Raw genomic sequence first — 11,897 nt, 5'->3', positions numbered from 1 at the left:
CCAAAACAAAAAAGACAACAAAGGTGGGGAGGGGAGGATGGAGGGACAGGGGGACAGGGGACACCAACAAGCCAGATAAACAAAAAACCAACAAATAAAAAACCAAAGCACCATAGTTCACAGTTTTAAAAGTATAGACATTTTCTGACACATTTTTGTTTGATTTTAAAGAACAATCCAAACCACATTATCCATGTTTCTGGTTACTGGTACAGTGGGTGAACCCTAATTCAAGGAAACACCAGTACAGAGATAAAATATTAATCATATGCTTGAATCTAACCCTATTTCATGAGTATTTATGCATATAAATTTTAACTTTGTTGAATCAGAAACATGAGTAGAAGGAATAACCCTCCATTAAATGAAATAGATACGTGCCTGATTGCTGCTTTTTTAATAATTTGTGCTATAGCACCTTTTCCACATGTACCTTTTCACATGTCACCTCCAAGACATTAATTAGTAATGTCTCATAAAACTCCTTTGTGGGAGATAATTACTGTAATGATTTTCCAGATTAGAAAAGGAAGCCAAGACAGATTGTAGCCTGTATTTTTGTTAAGTACTTCAGGTTTTTAGCAGATAACTTGAAATAACAAAGCCCTGGTTCTCAGTGATAGCTCTTCTGCACAACAGCCACACACGCATTAAACATTTAGCAGTACAGCTAGAGCAGCCTTGTGTCTGGAGCACAAGTGCTGTATACTTGAAGGAACTGTTTTGAAACGTCGCACATAAGTGATTCATTAAAGCAGTAATTCCAACTCCTGAGCTTGTTCTTTAGTAACTGAGGTCCAGTTGAGAACATTATATCCCTATTCAAGAAAGCAACCAAAGATCTGTTAACCTTTCAACCAACACTTTTGTGCTGAAGGCTGAGCACTCACTCAGGTGTTTTCATGAACTGATATTCTGATTACACTATTAGGAATCATCACAGAACATCACCAAGTGTTACAAATGTTTGCAATAAACACAGACCCTAGGTTTGTCTTTCAGATGGAATTGGGAATAGAATAAACATCACCCTCCTAGTTTACAAAAGTAGCCTTTTCATTAGGTCAGTTGTTGTGCACAAGTTCAGCTTTAATGGTAAATGTAGTGTTTCAAAATATAATATAGTGGGCTCAGGAGTTCAGGTCATCAGGTATGGTTGTTCCCTGAAGAGACAAATCAGGAGCGGAATATGAAGCCTCAGTATTTTATTGTTTCCACCAGGGAGTGACTTTTCTTAAAGGTTCTAAAAAACTGACATGTGGATATTCCAAGTGGCTCATAATTAAAGCACATAACTGAATACAATTAAATTTGCTTTGTGGTTGTCACCAATGTCAAAAATGGTCTGTCCACCTACTCTGGAGGAAAAAACATACTTTCTTCTTTCTAGAAGGCTTGTACAAAGTTCCACTGAATCATCTGTTGGCTATACAAGTGATGCAAGGAGTTGCTCTTAGCAAAGGCTACCCAGTTGTTGAAATATGTGTGGTGCAGTGAGGAAGAGTGTAAATTATAGTTATTTGGTATTGGTGCCAGACAAGATGGTTTGGTGAAAAGACAGTGTTTTGACCTAGCAGAAGTCTACACTGATAACTTGGAAGGTGAAAGAACATATGAGAAGTACATTTTAGTTATTTCTTATTCTAAAGGTTCATACAGGAATCAGACACTAATGGATCCAGATCTCTGTTTCTGTGTAAGATTACCTCATGTTGTGATCTATAGCCTTGATGGATCACCAAACAATATTAAAAGTGTTCCTGCAAGAAACAGTTCTAAAGTGCTCCAGAGCTCATTTGGTTTTCTGGCTGAACTTGACCACATGTGATTCATTGCTTTTAATAATCATTGCAGACTTCATCTGAGACCATTCTCTTTCTAATTTAAAGACTTATTAGAAAGGCTTCTTATGCTTGATTTAATACCAGCTTGAGCTACAAAACTATTGTCATGTCTTCTCAGGGGAGTCTGTTCCTTTCTATGAAAAGCAATTCAACCAATGAGCTACTTCACAGGAATGTGAAAACAGGTAATTTTAAGATGTAAAATACAAAACCACTGCCAGAGGGTCCATACATTCTGTTTGCTAAGTCAAACTGCAGCAGAAAGTGTTGTTGGTTTTATTCATATTATCATTATTAAATATATCCTATTGACAGGAAAAAAGCTAAAATAATAGAAGGAAGAATGACTTCTTATTGTCATGTTTCATAGGCATATTTCACCCTTTCTAGGTGGGAATAATACATACTTTTTAACAAAGGACACAAGTAAATTCTCCAGGATACTTAGGAATTTAAGTAAGTTATTTCTGTGATGACAATGAAGATGAGAAAGAAGAAAAGAGGCAGGATTTTTAACTTTTATGGAAAGATATTATTGACTGCATTTCAAAACTGCAGAGGAAAGAAAGTAAAAGAGTATTTAAGAGTAAAGAATTGAGTTAGGGAATATGTGACAGTAACTGTTACTAATCTTGATTTGCAAACTGAAGGTTGAGAAGCTGTAAGTACACAGCTAGTATGAGTCAGTACAACTTCATGGCAACTGCTAAAAATAGGAAGAAGGGGAAGTCTAAGCAACTCCATTTGGTGACCTTTTTTTTTCTTTCAAAGAATAAGCAGATGAGAGAGGAATGATAGAATAAAGCAAGTAAGAGTTGGAATTTAGCACTCAACCATCAGTAATAAAAGAGTTTACGAATTATTTCTGACAAAGCCACCCAGCAGCAGTTCAGAAGAGTTCAGTGAGTTGAGAAGGGGGTTTGTGCTGGACTGGAAGCAATAGAAAAACTGAAGAATGTTGAATTCATTTAACAAGTTTGGTGGCTGAACAACAGCACAGCAAATGAAGATCACTGTTGATAAATACAAAGCAGTAGATGCTGAAGAAGAAAAAGCATATGCTGATGTATTTTGCTGAATTTAAACATACCAGTGACACAGATATAATTCCAGACAGATTAGCAAAGATGTGCTCAGAGTTCAGCTAAATAAATAAGACAGAAGGATGTTAATCAACAAGTTTTAACTGATTTATGAAATAATATTAGGCAATCATATTAGAACATTATACAGACCATCTATCTAAGTGGTGTGGTTTCATCTAGAATAGCACCTGTTACAAAATTACCTTGTCTCAAGAAAGATGCCATAGAGGGGGACCAGAAAGGGAGAAAGAGTTGCCATGAAGCATGAAAAAACAGAGAAACTTGGCTGAACACAGGGTGAAGAAAAAAATATGGCATCCTTACCCTCAGAGAGTAGGAGCATAGGAAGAATATGGAAAAAGTAAAGATCCAGTGAATAATTCCAATATAAGAATTTGCTTCTCCAAGATGGGAAATTGCTGTTCTTGCTGCTTCAGACAAAAAAAAAACAAAAAACAAAAAAACAAAAAAACAACAACAACAAAAAAACACCACAAAAAAAACAAAAACACCCCAACAAACATGGTAGGGACCATTGGTTGAGGTAATAGGTAGCAAACCTCAAAACTAATAAAAGAAAATAAATTTTTCACAAGCTTATTTGAACTGTAGAACATGTAATTACACTGTAGTTCTCAAAATCAGGGAGTACCTGGGGCTTGAAAACTTCACAAGGTTCAAAGAACAGGTTGTTTCCAGACATACCAGCAATATCTTAAGTTTTAGTAGCTAATGCTAAGACAAACAGTAAAAAAGACAACAGAAAACATGCAGGAGAATTTATGCAACTGTAATTCTCCATGAATAGGAGAAGAGTTCTTGGAAGAGGCAGCTTATCTCATGCCTGGAGGAGAAACTGCCTTGCTCTTTCTATAGAAATACCTGATTCTGGCCACTGATGGAGAAAGGCTGCTAAATTTTTCAGTCTGCAGACTGGGGATTTTTTGCTTTCCTCGTGCTGTGAATCTGAGACACACAAAAAACTTCAGAAAGAATTCCAGCTGTGAAGGAGAGGAAGTGGAGAATGTAGAGGCAACAAGCACAGAACTCAGCTTAACGAGTAAGGCAAACAAGTAAAAGTTGCATTTCTAAGGCCATATCTACAGAGGACAGTGGAGTGTAACACAGAAACTACCAAGCTGGCTGTGAGAGAGCTGGCACACCATACAGTACACTACAATAGCTTGGGAGATACCAGTTCAGCTACTGAAAACAGAGCAGTCACAACAATATGGAGCTTCATCTGAGCCAGTAAGCCCTGCTCCACAGAATAGCTAATTAGAAAATATTGTGCCTAATTGCAGAAGAGCTTCTTTCTCTGATGGCTGAGCACTGCTGGCACTGGGTGGTGGAAAGCCTCAGTGCGTGTGTCACTTGTGTCACTACCAGTGGGTGAAAGGAAAAGGATAAGACGATGTGATATAGTTCCTGATTGTATTGAGTGATGTCTGTCACAGCACAGAAGACAAAAGGAGCTGCTTTCACTCTGATTCAAATCAGCAGCTCACCGGGCACTAAGGAGAAGGTGCTATCCAGCATAGTTAATGGCCAATTATTGTTAGTGTTTGGTTTTAAGTGAACTTGCTTTTGGTATATTGTTTGAATTCTCATCCCAGCTGAGTGTTTGTGTGACCACCATGAAATTAAATAATTCAAACACGCAATGTTCTTTTCCTGCAAGTGCCATTGCTCCAGTAAGTGGCAATAGGCACAAAATACAACACTTTCAGGAGGAGAAATCTAGAGAAACGTGTGTCCCATAGGAAAATGTTCACTGGGGATCTAGGAGGTGTGGGTTCCAATCCACTCCTCCCCAAAGAAACTATTCATTTTCCTGTTTGCATTTTCTATTAGGATGGATCTGAGCTGCCTGTGGAAATAGCCTGCTAAAAAAACTTCAGGAACTCTTTTTTGAACAGTTCTGATTCTGGATTTATGGGCTTTGAATAGGCTTCAAACGACCATCCGCTCCATATGTGTGTTTGGGTGAGTATTATCAGTACTAGAGAGACCTTGTACAAGCCCTGTGGCACAATCTTGAAGTGTTTAAAGAGCAGCCAAAGCCCTTGACTTCATGCATGATGAAGTCTTGAGTCTGTTTGTAAAGCAATATTTTGGGAAAATATTGCCCACGGAACTGTCACCCTTTTAAAATCTCTTCACCAAACCAAGAGTCCTCAGTGCTCCTCTGGAGTCTCTGGAGCTTTGCACATAAAGCTGCCAATGGTCTAGCTGCCCTGAGAAAAACTTGCATCTGAAATAGCTTTTGGTCTTTCCCCAACTGATTAAAATAGAAGGAAGTGCACGACACCTTTCTTCCTACGTCCCTATGTATAATGTGAGTGAAGCTGGCAGGTTTCCAGTGACTGAGGGTCTCTGCAGAAAAGTTCCACTGACACCTTTACACTAACACAACTATTTACTTTAGAGCCTGTACTGGAAGGAACTATTCGTACTCCTGAGCTTCAGGTTACTTTGTTCTTCAGTGCATGTTAGAGCTTCTCTGACACTTTTAAAGGACACAGTGAAATCTCCCTCTTTTCTAGCCACTGACTCCAGCTAATGGGTACATGCAATGCACAGAAGCAGCATTCTCCACCTTGCTGCAGGGAGTCATCTTCCAAGGAACGCAGCATTAAAAACAACAGATGTGACCTCAAAGAACATCACACCAAATATGCAGCTGATTGCTGGTTTGCATTTGCCTAAACAGCTGCAAACACACGTAAGAGCAATAGCCATATGTGCAAAAGTATGTGCACACACACACAGGCACATGGACACACAGACACACGGATGCATAGACACACAGACATGGATGTACAGACACATGGACACACAGATGCATAGACACATGGGCACACAGACACATGTACACACAGATGCACAGACACACACACGGATGTGTGGACACATGGATGCCGAGACGTAAACTCAGGTAGATGGACACACAAACAAACGGATGCATGGACATGCAGACACATGGACATGCAGACACATAGACATACAAACCCACAGATGCATGGACACATAGACACATGGACACAGACACATCGACAGACAAACCCACAGATGCATGGACACATGGATGCACAGACACACAGACACATGAACACATAAACACATGAACACATGGGCACATGGACACACAGACACATATACACATGAACACATAAACACATGGAAACATGGACACACAGACACATACACACATGGATACATGGATGCATGGACACACAGACATCACAGACACATAGACACACAGACATACAGACACATGTGCTCAGACACAGACTCACAGGCAGGTGGACAGACGACACACGGACTAGGTGAACAGACACACACATGGACACACAGATACACGGACAGACGGACACATGGACTAGATGGACAGACAGACACATGGACACACAGACACACAGACAGACACATGGAAACACAAACTAGACAGACACATGGACACACAGATGGACGGACACACGGATGCACAGACATATGGACAGATGGCCACATGGACACACAGACACACAGACACATGGACTAGACAGACACATGGACACACGGACAGATGGACAGTCGGACACACAGACACATGGACAGACGGGCACACGGACGCATGGACACATGGACACACAGATGCATAGGCATACGGACGCATGGATACATGGACAGATGGACACATGGACAAACGGACACATGGACAAACGGACACATGGACTAGACAGATACACAGACACACGGACAGATGGATGCATGGACACATGGACAGACAGATACATGGACTGAGAGACACACGGATGCACAGGCACACGGACGCAAGGGCACACAGATGGACGGACACACGGACAGATGGACGCACGGACACATGGACACATGGACAGACGGACACACAGACGCATGGATACATGGACACACAGATGCACGGACACACGGACAGACGGGCACACGGATGCACAGGCACACGGAGGCACGGACACACGGATGGACGGACACACAGATGGACGCATGGACACACGGACACACGGACGCACAGACACACGGACGCACAGACACACGGACGCACAGACACACGGACAGACGCACGGACGCACGGACACACGGACAGACGGGCACACGGATGCACAGGAACACGGACTCACGGCCACACGGACGGACGGACACACAGACAGATGGACGCACAGACACACGGACACACCGACACACGGACGCACGGACACACGGACAGAGGGACAGCCGCACGCACGCCCAGCGGCGGGCCGGCCGCTCTCCAAGGTGCTGCAGGCGGCGGCTCTGCGCTCCTCCCGCAGCTCCCGCGGCTCTGCCCGTTGCAGGATTTCCCTAGTTTCTCCCCATCAGAGGCACTTGAGGCTATAAATCACCGTGTCAGATCAAGGAGGGTCTGCGCTTCTATGGTCAACGTCAAGTAGAACTTTTACGCGGTAGATAAATCATTCCACGCAGAGGCACACACTTTAGGGAGGATTTTATTTAACTCTTGGTCTTCTAAGAGTTTTGTGACACAACTATAAAACACATCTTATCATAAACACAATCCTAAGATTGCTTGCCCCCTTGATAATGTTTTTTAACTCTGATATCCATAAATGAAGGCCCTATACTTCTAGTTGTTCTCTTTTTCCTGGAAGACACTTTTCTGCCTGTACTCAGAAGTACGTCTGACAGCCTTAAACATATGCTATACCATCATAGTTAGCAATTGTCTTTCCAAGTCTGGACGAAGGTGACAACGGTTCTTAGCAAATACATTTTGCATATTTTTCTGAGTCTGTTTTCAGATCTGCACACTTATATACTTACTCAACTGGGATACTGCAACATATGCAAAGAGCAATTATTCCTACACACACACACACACACACACAAAAGTGCAGATCTGCAATTTATAGGGCTTTATAGGGCTTTACTGATAGGCAAACTACTTGCATATTTACATTAAAAAGTGCCCCCTCAGCTTTGCTGTGCCTAGCAGGATGCTCTTCCAGATGCTGTGTTTATCCTTAATAAAACAGTAGATTTGATTTTCCAGTTCGCCACCTAGCTGCTCCACAAGAGAGGGGATCATTTTAGCTTTGAAAATTAGTTTCTGAGCCCCATCTAAACCTGCTGGGAATTTCCATTTCATCAGTGCAGTCTGTTTGGAATAAGACCTAGTATGTAGGGCTTTGAGAATGAAAGGGGCCACAAAACCACTGTTGTCATGCAGAGGGAAAGTGATTTTCTGTAAGGCAGTGCTTAATGCTGCTGGCAGATGAAAACAAGACACCTACTTGCTAGCTGTGCTGGAGGACTTAAAAGTTTCAACTAGGAAGAACAAACCAAGATGTTCTTAGTTCCCTAGCACTTGCAAATTCCAGGCTCTGATATGTCAATGTTTCTGTGCCTTCCCCTGGCAGATCTAACTGCTTTATAACACTCCTATGCTCTGGACACAGCTAAATGATTGCATGCCCTTTTCTGTTAAAGGTTTGACCATCAGTTTATTTAACTCATTTAATTTCCTCTGGTAAGTGTCTATTAGCAATTTATTTGCATGGAGCCTGGCTCGCTGTTGCCTTGGTTTGGATTTGTTCCTTCCTTTCTCCTGGCTCTCTGTGGTCTGCACCATCAGGATGATTTGCTGTTCCTTTGTCTCATTCTTGCCAACGTTTTCCCATCATCTGTCAGATGCCTGCCTCCCCCATGCACAAAGCCATTAAAATCAGCTGTCTGTTGCAGTGCTGGAGGTAAACAAGCTTGGAAGCCCCAGGGAGGGCAAAACAGCAGCAGAGCAGCAGGATGAGTGGTGGTGAGCACAGCCTGCAGCCAGGGTGCTTGGGGGGGGCATCGGGAGCAGCAGCCCCACAGCCTGCACTGGGCCCTGCTGGGAGTGAGGTGCCCAGCTCAGCTGGCTGAGCATGGCTGCCTCCTGCTTTCACTTTGCACTTGTGTAACAGCCTTGTGCCTCTTGGGTCAAGTGCCTCTTTGCAAGCATCTCTTTTTCCACAGAGATTAAGGCCTTCTCTCTGCTCTTCCCAGTCCCATTGGCCTAAAACTGGTGGCAAAAACTCTAAGGAAAGAGGTGCTCTGAGTAAAGTGGCTCTCAGAGCTACTTCTTTCCCCTTGGAGGCCATGCATCCACCTCCAGCAGGGGCCAGGGAGGGGACCAGAACTCTGAAGAGGAATCAATTGTCTCAGTTTGCAAGGCTGGCTGTGTCTCACACTTGCTTTCTCAGTCCCCCAAGAAAGACTTCTGCTGGATGGCAAGCTGATCATCTAAGCCGTGGCAAACAGGTTGGGAGGTAACCAAGCCATCAGGATACCCTCCACCAGGCATCCCTGCATCTAGGGGTGCTCCCTTCCTCCTAGGAAACTTGGCAAGTCAGAAACAGGTGAGGGGAGCCAGGCTACTTTCCTTGGCCATCCTTATCTGTCTGAGGATAGAAAGAAGCTAACAGAAGGGAAGTTCTCATCTGCCCTGGCTCCATGTGGATATGGGAGTGAGAAGGAAGCTGGCAGGTTTGCCTGGGGTCTGCCCTTTTCTCATATCCCCTCTAACTCCAATCCTGTTGCAGGGGGGTGAAGCAGGGGACAGTAGGCACCGTAGGAGCAGGGGGGCGACCCACCCAGGGCACTTTGCTCCTGGCCTCTTTGTATCCTCCCTGGACCTTGAGGGGACCTTGAGTCTCTGCAGATATCTCTGTGGCCCCCGGCTGCGGGTGAGGGCTGAACAGGAGAGAGACCGCACCCCCTGAGTATAAGAGGAAAGACCACCTTGGAAGTGGTCCCCATGGACACCCCTCCAGCTTCTCCACCCCTCGCCCACCCCAGCTATAAACCCCTGGGGACAGGGCAGTCAGTCCTGCCGGAGCACACCCTGATGAGCATCCCTAAGCCCGGGGGAAAGTGCCATTTGAGAGACGCTTGGCTGAAGGCAGTGATACGGCCCGCAGCAAAGTCTTGCTAGAAATCATTCAGCATCATTGGATACGGATGCGATTCCTTTTGGAAATCTCTGGCTAAAAGTTACTATCTTTGCCTCCCCTCCCCAGTAGTGCCTCTCGGTCCCTCCGCGGGAGGGGAAGATCATCATTAGCAAATATTCGCCTCCTCATGCGCTTTCCTTCTTTCTGGAGAGAAGGGCTGAGCGCTTTTTTCTGCATTTTTATGATGGGTTTCTCTCTACAGCTGTTTAGCACACTGTAAAAGACTCGGCTCTGCCACTCTCCCTTCTCTTGCACGAGCCTGGAGTGGGGAGGGGGATTTATTTTTAAATGTTTTAAGCTCAGGAGCAGGGTTTTTCCCCCTCAGGAGTTGCGTCTTGCATGGTAGTGCCCTAAAGAGAGGAGCCGCTAATAACAGATGCTCTGTTAAACTTAGAGGCGCTGCTTACCACAGAGTCACCGGGTGCCATCAAGATGTATCTGCTGAGATTGATGAAGAGCAAGGATTCCCGGGCTCGGGCGGGCAGCGCCACTCACACGTGCTTCGCTGGTGGGGGGAATCTCCGCTCCCCCCAAGCAGGCTGGAGACAGGGAATGTGGAGGTGGGGGACACACGGCAGGGTTTTCAACACTGGCCTTTTATTTCTGTGGGAGATCACAGAGGGGGGAGATGTGTGGGAGAAGCGGAGATGCTCCCGGGCTCGGGTGAGGTTTGCATGGCGGAGGATGCCCCTGCAGCCGTCCCAGCGCTGCAGCCCAGAGACCACTCGGCGCCGAGCAGCACGGCACTGGGGAGCCCCCTGCAGCTGGGTAGAGCTGCGCTGAGCCCCAGCCCCAGCCTGGAGGTATCTCCTGCTTTCCCTCCAGCCGTGGAGAGCAGCGAGCTGCTGGGAGCGGGTCCTGCCCCGAGACCTCTACCTCTCTCCTGCGATGGAGGGAGGGACAGTCCCGAAGACTGCCGTGTGGGGCCAGGGTCGCCCCGGGATACGGCCGCCCCCCCGGACCCCTCGCTCCGGGAAGGGCTGACTCGTGCTCCCGGTCATTAAATCTCTGGAAATGAGCGGGCATGATCAAACACTCGCGATGTCGCTGGGAGAGAAACCACCACCACCACCACTAATAATAATAATAATAATAATAACAACGACAACAACAACAACAATGATGGGAAGAGGAGGCAGGCATTGTCCCCTTTGATGTTGCTGATCATCTTGGTTAATGACTGTCAAAATATGTTAAGCACCAAGGTCTTGGAGGCAGCCCCTGGGAGATGCAGAGGGTGGCCGGGCCTGAGGCTGGGGCTCCATCTTGCAAAGGACTGGACAGCCAGGCTACGAGGGTGTCTGTCCCCTGGCCCGGTGTGACTGTGCTACAGCCTGCTCATGGCTTGCTTCCACACTCCTGGCGCCAGTTCTCATCAGAGTTGCCTGGATAGCTGTCTCGTAACTCTACTGTAAAGTCCAGCCAAAATTTTCTGTGAGAGCCAAGAAACCAAGAGGCAGACGTCAGGTCCCAGCTCTCTTGATGCTCACAAAGAGCTACAAGTGATCGAACCCTTAAACCCTGTGCAAGTGCTTTCAGGTAAAGAAATGCAAACTTGTGTAACACTGAAGCTTGAGTATCTCCAAAATCCAGAGCTCCCCACACCTCCAGATTTAACCCTGCCACCCAAAGCAGGAGAAATACCCACCCCAGGGCAGAGCAGAGGATCTGCTACTCTGCTACCTGCTACCCTGAAGGCACATCACCCTCTTCAGAGTAAATCCACCCCTGAGATCCTTCCAGGAGCAACAGCTAAATATATGGTGAGTAGCATAGGAAGCTCCTCTGCCTGGGGCAAGCCCAGGCCAAGAAGTACTTTCTGTGAATTGAAGAGGTCTTTGGAGTGGAGAGGAGGGGAGTGGTTGGGCCGTGGCTCGTCAGCCCTTCAAGAAGAGAGATGGGGCAGGGGAGGCAGCAGCCAGAAGCCAGGGTCACCTTCAGAAGGTGCTTCTCTCTCTCCTCTTCACTTATCACTTCTCCCTATC

The sequence above is a fragment of the Falco peregrinus genome, chromosome 6, assembly GCF_023634155.1.
Source record: "Falco peregrinus isolate bFalPer1 chromosome 6, bFalPer1.pri, whole genome shotgun sequence".
Classification (NCBI taxonomy): domain Eukaryota; kingdom Metazoa; phylum Chordata; class Aves; order Falconiformes; family Falconidae; genus Falco; species Falco peregrinus.
This window is presented reverse-complemented; position numbering follows the sequence as displayed.